Below are 10,899 nucleotides of genomic sequence, written 5' to 3' on the forward strand. Positions count from 1 at the left end.
TGTTAAAAAGGCATTGAATGTTTGCCTTATATGTGTAATGTGATCCGCCCTGAGTCCCCTTCGGGGTGAGAAGGGCGGAATATAAATGAGGTAAATAAATAAATAAACCTTGATTATCGTGCCTTCTAACCCTTTGTCTAAGTCGTTAATAAAGATCCTGGACAGAACCGGGCTCAGGACGGAACCTTGCTGATGGCACTCCACTTGTGACTTCTTTCCAAGATGAAGAAGACGCATTGGGGAGAATCACCCTTTGGGTTCGTTCGCTTAGCCAATTACAGATCCACCTAACCGTAGTTTTGCCTAGCCCACATTGGACTAGTTTGTTTGCCAGAAGGTCGTGGGGGACTTTGCCGAAGGCCTTACTGAAATCCAGATATGCTACATCCATGGTGTTCCCTGTATCTACCCAGCTTGTATAGAAAAAAGAGATCAGATGAGTCTGGCATGACTTGTTTTTGATAAATCCGTGTTGACTTTCTAAGTGTTTGCAGGCCAGTTCCTTCTTTTTCCAGAATCTTGTCTGTTCTCCATCTCCCCTTGTCAACAAATTGGGTAAGACTTGGATAACTTGTTTCCACTCATTAATAGTTGAATGTCTACCAGCTTTTAGTAGTTCGTCAAAGTAGCTGAAATAAAAGATCTTCCTTACCCAATGCGCATGTAATTTTTTTTTCATTTTTGTTATGAAACACAGAGCTTTGTTTTATTGCTATTATTCGAAATGTCCATAGCGGCGCTGCCATACGAGCTTAAAAGAGTCTGTTCTGGTAATAAAGAGTGAAGCTCATCTTAACCTCTGTTGCTTGTAGAGTCTCTTCAGGCTCTTCCTTTAAACCTGTGGAAAATTGCCACAGTTGTGTGAGTTATTATGTGTTTGTTGCTGACAAACTGGTTGTTTCCAGGGTTACCCAAAGAGTTCATTAGATGGACATTCAGCACTTTATTTTAAAGATCAAGTTGATGTCCTTGCTAGATTGAAGATACATTTCTTTGTTATGGTCACCAGATTCATAAGTAAGATTTTTTTTCTTCCACTGTTTGAGCATTCTATCTGCATATTTAAATTCCCTGCCAAATAGGGACAAGATTTATTACAAATTACCCCAAACTAAGGCTTGTGGACAACAACAATCCCAATTAACTTGAATATCTGATTGGTCAGAAGCAGGCCCACACTTTCCATTGAAATCCTAATAAGTTTATATTGGTTAAAATTATTTTTATTTTTAAATATTGTATAGATCTTTCATTGTTGTTGTTGAGGGTCTTTTTTTTTTTTTGCACTACAAATACAACATGGGCAGTATGCTAGAAGTTGCTTCAAAATCTTGCAATAGTGAAAGGAAATGCATCCACATACAGTCTGCTTATAACTAAAAGTTTGATAGTGATAAATAAAAACAATTGCAGCACTTTCTCGACCAGAATTAAATTGAGTAAAGTGGATTACAAAAGTGGTGATTTCGCCTCCTAACAAATGTGAAACAAGAGCAAGGACAAGAAGGACAACGTGTAGGTGTTTACTGTTTTGCTGAACTGAAATGTGAATGGTTATAATTGCTTGCTGGAAGAATTAAATGAACACAGAGAGTGAGCTTAAATTGAAATTAAATTTAGAAAGCAGCAGACTCCTCATCGCACCTGAGAGCACAATGCAAAGAGAGGGAGAAGATTGTACACTTCCACCTTTGTGGTACTGGTTGTATCATTTCCCAATTGCTTCATTTCTTGCCTCCTTTCTAAAGAAAATTAACAGGAGTTATTATATATGTATACTAGCTATGCCCGGCCACGCGTTGCTGTGGCGTTGTCTGGTGCTGTTGGTGAGAACTTGTTGAGGTTGTGGTGGTATTGAATGTCTGTTGTATGGTAGTATTCATGTTTAGTATGCATTTGGTGGTTTGTGTCCTGTGAAAGTGGTGAGGGTAGAGGGGGTCTATGTCCCTGTGTAGTATTGTATAGTATTTATACGTTGTCCATGTGTTGTGAATGCTTGGATTGTGTCCTGCTGCATAGTAGAAAGGGTTGGGCTGGATGGCCCTTAGGGGTCTCTCCAAACTCTTGTGCCTGTCCCCTGGGCTGAGTGCGTTGCTAGGAGACCAAGTGGGCGGAGCTTAGCCCTCTAGCTGGCAGCAATTGGATAAAAACAATTATCCCTCTAATTAGGACTTTATTTTTCTTTTCTTTTTGTTGTATCAACCTAGAGCCGTGGATGATGGGTTGTGTTGTCAAATTTCGAGGTTGGGGGGCCTGTAGTTTTGTTGTTTTGTCCACTGCCCTGATGCCATCACTCTTTTATATAGATATGTATCTATCTATCTATCTATCTATCTATCTATCTATCTATCTATCTATGTATATCTATATGTATATCTATATGTATAACTATGTAGGTTTTTTAATGTAAGCTCTCAATTTTAATGTAAGTTTTTAATTTGAATGGATTTTTAAACATGATATAAATTGTTTTGATGAATATGTTCATGTTGTAAGCCGCCCTGAGTCCCCTGAGGGGTGAGAAGGGCAGGGTAGGAATGATGTAATTAATTAATTAATTAATTAAACCCTTGTGCTGGCTGAACTGCTGACCTGAAGTTTGGGTTGCTGTCCTGGTGATGGTTGCCGGTTCGAATCCACGAGGAGGGGTGAGCTCCCATCTGTCAGCTCTAGCTTGCGGGGACACAAGAGAAGCGTTCCAGCAGGATGGTGACACATCCGGGCAGCCCCTGGGCAACGTCTCTGTAGACGGCCAATTCTCTCACACCAGAAGCGACTTGCAGTATGTTCTCAAGTCGAGTGAGCTCCCGTCTGTCAGCTCTAGCTTGCGGGGATACGAGAGAAGCCTTCCAGCAGGATGGTGACACACCCGGGCCTCCCCTGGGCAACGTCTCTGTGGACGGCCAATTCTCTCACACCAGTAGCGACTTGCAGTATGTTCTCAAGTCGAGTGAGCTCCCATCTGTCAGCTCTAGCTTGCGGGGACACGAGAGAAGCCTTCCACCAGGATGGTGACACACCCGGGCCTCCCCTGGGCAACGTCTCTGTGGACGGCCAATTCTCTCACACCAGTAGCGACTTGCAGTATGTTCTCAAGTCGAGTGAGCTCCCATCTGTCAGCTCTAGCTTGCGGGGACACGAGAGAAGCCTTCCAGCAGGATGGTGACACACCTGAGCATCCCCTGGGCAACGTCTCTGTGGACGGCCAATTCTCTCACACTAGAAGCGACTTGCAGTATGTTCTCAATTCGCTTCTGACACGATTTAAAATAAAATAAAATCAAGAAAATTAGGAAAAAATGATCACACTTGTTCTTATTCATATTTTGTTCATATTGAGGGGATGGTCAATGTTACTTTTCCTCTTTTACACGGCAGGTAAATGCAGTATTTCACCCTTCACCCTTCTCTATTTATTTTGCGACAATGAAGAGCAAAACAAGTGCACAACACACAAATAGACAAGGGAAGTTAAAGAAGACCAGTCAGACAAGGACACACTCTCCTGGTTGCAGATATTGATAACAATACCTGGAACTGCATGACAAAATCAATCCGTCATCCCTGATTTTCAGGATGTGAGCCGGTGCAATGCCCTTGGAAAACTGTCACCTCATTTTTAAAGGATTTTCTTTGCTTGCTTATATATCTCGTATATATCTCCTTGACGGTGATTTTCATTGTAGATTTTGTTCCGTATTGACAGCTATTAGCGTCTATTTTTGACCTGCTTGACAAAGATACTGCCATCTGGTGGTTTGAAGGTATACTATTGATTACACATAAAAAAGGAGTTAAGTTTTGGATCAACTTTTTTGTATTTACTTTTTGAATGGTCAAGTTTAATCAACAATTTGGATGTCCTTTTACACTAAGCTAACATTATTATTTACTTACCCTGCATGATAATGATGCAAGGCTTTAATTGTTTCCTAATTTCAATCTATGGTGACCCTTTGAGTGAGAGACCTCCAAGTCACCCTATCATCATCAGCAATTATTATTACCGTATATACTCGAGTATAAGCCGACCCGAATATAAGCCGAGGCACCTAATTTTACCACAAAAAAACTGGGAAAACATTGACTCCAGTATAAGCCGAGGGTGGTAAATGTCAGAAATAAAAATAGATACCAATAAAATTACATTGCTGTATATACTCGAGTATAAGCCGACCCGAATATAAGCCGAGGCACCTAATTTTACCACAAAAAACCTGGGAGAACATTGACTCCAGTATAAACCAAGGGTGGTAAATTTCAGAAATAAAAATACATACCAATAAAATTACATTAATTGAGGCATCAGTGGGTTAAATGTTTTTGAATATTTACATCAAGCTCAAATTTAAGATAAGACTGTCCAACTCTGATCAAAATAATACATGTAATAATAATAATAATAATAATAATACCATATATACTCAAGTATAAGACGACCCAAATATAAGCTGAGGCACCTAATTTTACCACAAAAAAACCTGGGAAAACATTGACTCCAGTATAAGCCGAGGGTGGTAAATTTCAGAAATAAAAAATAGATACCAATAAAATTACATTAATTAAGGCATCAGTAGATTAAATGTTTTTGAATATTTACATAAATTTAAGATAAATATCCAACTTATGTATCCTTTTAATAATAATAGAGTAAAATAATACAAGTAATAATAAATAGAGTAAAATAATAAATGCAATAATAATAATATTAAGATCAGAGTGAAATAATAAAAGTAATGATAATAATAATAATAATCATCATAATCATCATAAAAATCGAGTAAAATAAAACTCAAATTTAAGATAAGACTGTCCAACTCTGATTAAGTAATTATTCTCATCTTCTTCAATGTAAATGTGCTTATGTATCCTTTTAATAATAATAGAGTAAAATAATACAAGTAATAATAAATAAAGTAAAATAATAAATGCAATAATAATAAGATCAGAGTGAAATAATAAATGTATTAATAATAATAAAAAATAGAGTGAAATAAATGTAATAGTAGCAACAATAATAGAGAAAAATATACTCTATTGTTAATTTACGCTATTGTTACATTTCTTATTTTACTGTATTTATTATTATTATTATATTTATTATTATTAAAAGGATACATAAGCACATTTACATTGAAGAAGGTGAGAATAATGATTTAATTAGAGTTGGACAGTGTTATCTTAAATTACAGTTTTATGTAAATATTCAAAAATTTAATTTTATTATTATCTATTTTTATTTCTGAGATTTACCGCCCTTGGCTTATGTTTGAGTCAATGTTTTCCCAGTTTTTTGTGGTAAAATTAGGTGCCTCGGCTTATAGTCGGGTCAGCTTATACTCGAGTATATACGGTAAGTAATATGAAAATATCATTTTAATAAGTTCCTCTTTTCCGATCAATTCCAAGGTCAAATTGGGAAAGAAAAAGTTAACTCCTTTAAAAAAGGTAGCACAAAATATCTTGCCAAATACAAGAAACTTTTCAAGATCTCATTTACATGGATAGAGAATGCAACATTTGACAAAATTAGGGCATCTTAAACAAAATACCCAAACCCAGAAGCAAGAGAGGAAAAGATTAAAGCCGAGCAATGAACAAACAGCCCCGGCAGTTATCTTAATTTTCTTGTGTGCGAACATTATCCCTCCAACGTTAATTCTCCTTCAAGGAAGCAACAAGTCGCCGTATCTTTTGCTTGCAGATTATCGTAGGAAACATGTCAGTTGATGAGTCTGGTATGAAGCAGCAAAATTAATGAGAATCGTGAATCTGTCTTAAACTGATTTTCAGTGGCTTCACCACTCAAAATAAGGGAAATTGCCTAGTCACTGGTCCAACATAGTTTATCATCTGTGGTCCATGGAAGTCCCTTCACCCTTTAGTGACACCATCCTTGATATCGTCACTGTATCAGTTTTCTCCACGGTCTTAGAATCATTGAGTTGGAAGAGAACACAAAGGCCATCTAGTCCAACCAAGAAAATATGTCCAAAAAACCCCCCAAAAACCCACCCTGTATACACATGTACACACATTTCTTCCAGATTCTTTGCATGGCATAATATCTTTCCTTCTTTTCTGGGCATTTTGTTTTTGGTGGTTTTGGTGCCCTTTTTTTTCTTTTCTTTTTCTTCTTATAAAGTACTAGCTGTGCCCGGCCACGCGTTGCTGTGGCAAAGTGGGGGTGGTATGGGTTAAAAATTGTTGTGTAATTTTTATTTGATGTTATTTGCATTTTTTATTAATTTTATTGTAAGTTGTATTTTTATTTATTATATTTTATTATTTTCTTGTATTATTTTTAGTTATTTTCTGTTATTATAGTATTTTATTGTATCAATTTTTTTTAGTGTTTTTTATTATTTTTTATTGGGTTGCTAGGAGACCAAGTTGGAGGAGCTTAGCCTTCTAACTGGCAGCAATTGGATAAAAGCAATTATTCCTCTCTCTCTAATTAGGACTTTATTTTTCTTTTCTTTTTGTTGTATCAGCCTAGAGGCATGGATTATGGGTTGTGTTGTCAAATTTCGAGGTTGGGGGGCCTGTAGTTTTGGTGTTTTGTGGGTCGCCGTGATGCCATCACTCTTTTATATATATAGATATGGGTTACCTTTACTTCTGTTAATACTGCTGGTAAAATTTTCTCTATATTAAGCCTATATACATTGGAACCAATATCAGACTTGGATAACTTTTGTGTTAGAGCTGTTGTTCCTTTTCATTTTGTCTGGTACTGCCCAATTGAGCTTTGTACGGGGAACTTTAATAATACTATATGCTATCTGGACATATTTTCTTTGTGCATAGACCATCTTGTGTTTGTGTAGATACAAGTATTCTGGGATTTTGTATAGCATCTAGTCCAACCCCCTGCCATGCAAGAAAAGCACAATCAAAACACCACAGACAGATGGCATCCATCCTCTGTTTCAAAGCCTCCAAAGAAAGAGATTCCACCAGACTCTGAGGCAGAGAGTTCCAGTGTTCGACAGCTCCTATGGTCAGGAGATGCTTTCTAAAGTTCAGGTGGAATCTCCTTTCCTGTCATTTGAACCCAACAGATTGCTCCGAGTCCTAGTTTCCAGGGCAGCAGAAAACAAGCCTCATCCCTACTCCTTTCAAATATTTAAACATTGCCATCATGTCTCCTCTCAGCCTTCTCTTCTGCAGGCTGAACTGAAGTTCTTTAAGACGCTCCTCACAGGGATTATTCATGGTTTCTAGACCTTTGATCATTTTAGTTTGCCCTCCTCTGGACACCTTCCAGCTTAGAGTCAATATCTTCCTTGAACTGTGGTGCCCAGAACTGGACACAGTATTCCATTTGAGGTCTGACCAAAACAGAATACAAAGGCACCATGACTTCGCTCCATCTGGACACTAGACTCCTTTTGATGCTGCCCAAAATCCCGTTGGATTTTTTAGCTGCTGCGTCACACTCTTGGCTCACGTTCAACTTTTTCTCCACTAAGACTCCAAGATCTTTTTCACATTGAGAGCTGATTCCCCCTTGTTGCCTCTTCCACCTTCTGGACAATTTGTTTCCATTGCAGAAAATGAATCAGACTAGTGTAGAATCTCGCTTAATTTATTTATTTACATCACTTTTACCCCACCTTTCTCACCCGTAGGGATTCAGGGCGGCTTACAACAGTCGGCAATTTACATTGGCCAGAACACATTCAATAAAACAATAACAAAATCAATAAACATTACAACAATACAGAACAATATAATCTCTAGAACCAGGACAGTAAATGAAGAGCAACACTCTGAAAACAGGGAAATTGGGAATGCCAGAAAGGAAACAATCAGGGCCAGCTAAGACTTCCCAAGAAAGGATTCCCCCAGGCAGGAAGCAGCCAGGCTTTGAAGCTGCAAGGCCATTCAATGCTAATCAAGGTGCCTAATTGCAGCATTCATACCTGCTACACTGAAACTATTCATTGCTATTCAAATTAGCCATCCAATGATTCCGGAAGGTAGAAAGCCACATAAGCCACAGCAATGTGTGGCCGGGCAAAACTAGTAAATAAATAAATCTATCGGTCCATTGTCCATCTCTATTTTCTGTCCGTCATCTCTATCTCTCTATTTCCCTATCTATCTATCTATCTATCTATCTATCTATCTATCTATCTAATCTATCTACCCTGATGTTAGCTTTGTATTGTATGATCCAATGATTCTGCAAGGTAGAAAGGCACATAAGCCACAGCAATGTGTGGCCGGGCAAAACTAATAAATAAATAAATCTATCCATCCATTGTCCATCTCTATTTTCTGTCCGTCATCTCTATCTCTCTATTTCCCTATCTATCTATCTATCTATCTATCTATCTATCTATCTATCTAATCTATCTACCCTGATGTTAGCTTTGTATTGTATGATCCAATGATTCTGCAAGGTAGAAAGGCACATAAGCCACAGCAATGTGTGGCCGGGCAAAACTAATAAATAAATAAATCTATCCATCCATTGTCCATCTCTATTTTCTGTCCGTCATCTCTATCTCTCTATTTCCCTATCTATCTATCTATCTATCTATCTATCTATCTATCTATCTATCTAATCTATCTACCCTGATGTTAGCTTTGTATTGTATGATCCAATGATTCTGCAAGGTAGAAAGCCACATAAGCCACAGCAATGTGTGGCCGGGCAAAACTAATAAATAAATAAATCTATCCATCCATTGTCCATCTCTATTTTCTGTCCGTCATCTCTATCTCTCTATTTCCCTATCTATCTATCTATCTATCTATCTATCTATCTATCTATCTAATCTATCTACCCTGATGTTAGCTTTGTATTGTATGATCCAATGATTCTGCAAGGTAGAAAGCCACATAAGCCACAGCAATGTGTGGCCGGGCAAAACTAATAAATAAATAAATCTATCCATCCATTGTCCATCTCTATTTTCTGTCCGTCATCTCTATCTCTCTATTTCCCTATCTATCTATCTATCTATCTATCTATCTATCTATCTATCTATCTATCTAATCTATCTACCCTGATGTTAGCTTTGTATTGTATGATCCAATGATTCTGCAAGGTAGAAAGGCACATAAGCCACAGCAATGTGTGGCCGGGCAAAACTAATAAATAAATAAATCTATCCATCCATTGTCCATCTCTATTTTCTGTCCGTCATCTCTATCTCTCTATTTCTCTATCTATCTATCTATCTATCTATCTATCTATCTATCTATCCTATCTACCCTGATGTTAGCTTTGTATTGTATGATCTCAATGGAGTTCTATGTATCCAAATTTGAATTGCCTAACAGTGCAGAATGAGTCTGGAAGGCTAGACGGAGTGTTTCAGAGCTTAAGATCTCTAGGAACTATGTTTACCCAAAGGAGGGGGAAAATGAGGTGGAAAATGTTGGTAAGCAGCCATTTTCCTCTGTCAAATGTTATCCAACTTCAGAGTTGTGAATAATGGATGCAACGCAAAGAACCGCTCCAGCCTTTGGAGGCCGTGGCGCGAAATGCGCTCTCAGTGTGGAAGCGACAGGTTACCTGTTCTAGCACGGCGAGGTCTCCCGGATAAACTAGAGGAAGCCATCTGGAAGTAATTGGGGACCATACCGAGAGGTATATCTGACTGCATTCCTTCCGCTTTATTTGGCACAGCGCTTGGCCGCCGCGACTCTGCCTTCCGAGTATTTACAGCCTCCTGCTGCCTTCTCTCACATCAGCTCTTTAAATCGTCAGTGGAGCCGGAGTCTGTGTAGGCTTTATTTCTCCCGTGGAAGAAATCCACTTCTTTGCCTCCTTTGACAGGCAGTCGACTCAGGAGATGCAAGCCAGGACCGAGAGGCATCCGTTGCTGTCTTCAAAGGACATCTCCATTCATCCAAACAATCATTGCAAGACTTTTCCCGTTTGGGAGTGTTTGCTCGATCCGATGTTGTTGTTGGTGGAAGAGAACCTTCTTGGCGGTGCTGTCTGTTCAAAAGAAGATGCTCCGGGTTTGTGAAATCCAAATGGTTTTGTCAAGGATGCTTTTGGATTCGTCGGGGCTCAGGGAGGCCTGGACGCTTTAGCTGATGGATAGCCAATCCAGTTTTTCTCACTCAAATTACGGCACTTTCTGGTACATATGCCCCATTTAAGCCCCAGCTTCCGATCCTCATGCTCCATCCTTAAATCAGGCCATGTCAACTTTGTCATTTGTCACACATTGGCTAACTGTTTCTAAAGTTTCAGTGAAAAGACTCAAGCTGTTCTATAAGTCACTGAAAAACTGAATTGCGTAAGAAACAGTACTACAGTAGAGTCTCACTTATCCAAGCCTCGCTTATCCAAGCCATTTTTGTAGTCAATGTTTTCAATACATCGTGATATTTTGCTGCTAAATTTGTAAATACAGTAATTACAACATAACATTACTGTGTATTGAACTACTTTTTCTGTCAAATTTGTTGTCTAACATGATGTTTTGGTGCTTAGTTTGTAAAATCATAACCTAATTTGATGTTTAATAGGCTTTTCCTTAATCCCTCCTTATTATCCAACATATTCGCTTATCCAAGCTTCTGCCAGCCCGTTTAGCTTGGATAAGTGAGACTCTACTGTATTAACAATGCAATTATATAGAAGGCTTCCCAATATTAAGTCTTTGTGGGGCTGTGGTGGCGCAATGGTTTAAACTCTTGTGCTGCCGAACTGCTGACCTGAAGGTTGGCTGAACTGCAGACCCGAAGGTTAGCTGAACTGCTGACCTGAAGGTTGGCAGTTCAAATCCGGGAGACTGGATGAGCTCCCGTCTGTCAAACCTTAGCTCCTGTCAACCTAGTACAGTAGAGTCTCACTTATCCAACACTCGCTTATCCAACATTCTGGATTATCCAACGCATTTTTGTAGTCCATGTTTTCAATATATC

At 38.6% G+C, this 10,899-nt stretch overlaps 1 long non-coding RNA gene across 1 annotated transcript in view; it reads right to left on the reverse strand.

Moving 5' to 3' along the window:
• LOC134294077 (uncharacterized) overlaps positions 1-10,053 on the reverse strand; it is a 34,302-nt gene extending 24,249 nt beyond the window's left edge. Inside the window, exon 1 of the long non-coding RNA XR_010001060.1 lies at positions 9,533-10,053. This is a non-coding gene — a long non-coding RNA (uncharacterized LOC134294077). The remainder of the gene's footprint in view (positions 1-9,532) is intronic.
• Positions 10,054-10,899: the final 846 nt, after the last annotated feature.

This window comes from Anolis carolinensis, unplaced genomic scaffold (genome assembly GCF_035594765.1).
Source record: "Anolis carolinensis isolate JA03-04 unplaced genomic scaffold, rAnoCar3.1.pri scaffold_12, whole genome shotgun sequence".
Taxonomy (NCBI): domain Eukaryota; kingdom Metazoa; phylum Chordata; class Lepidosauria; order Squamata; family Dactyloidae; genus Anolis; species Anolis carolinensis.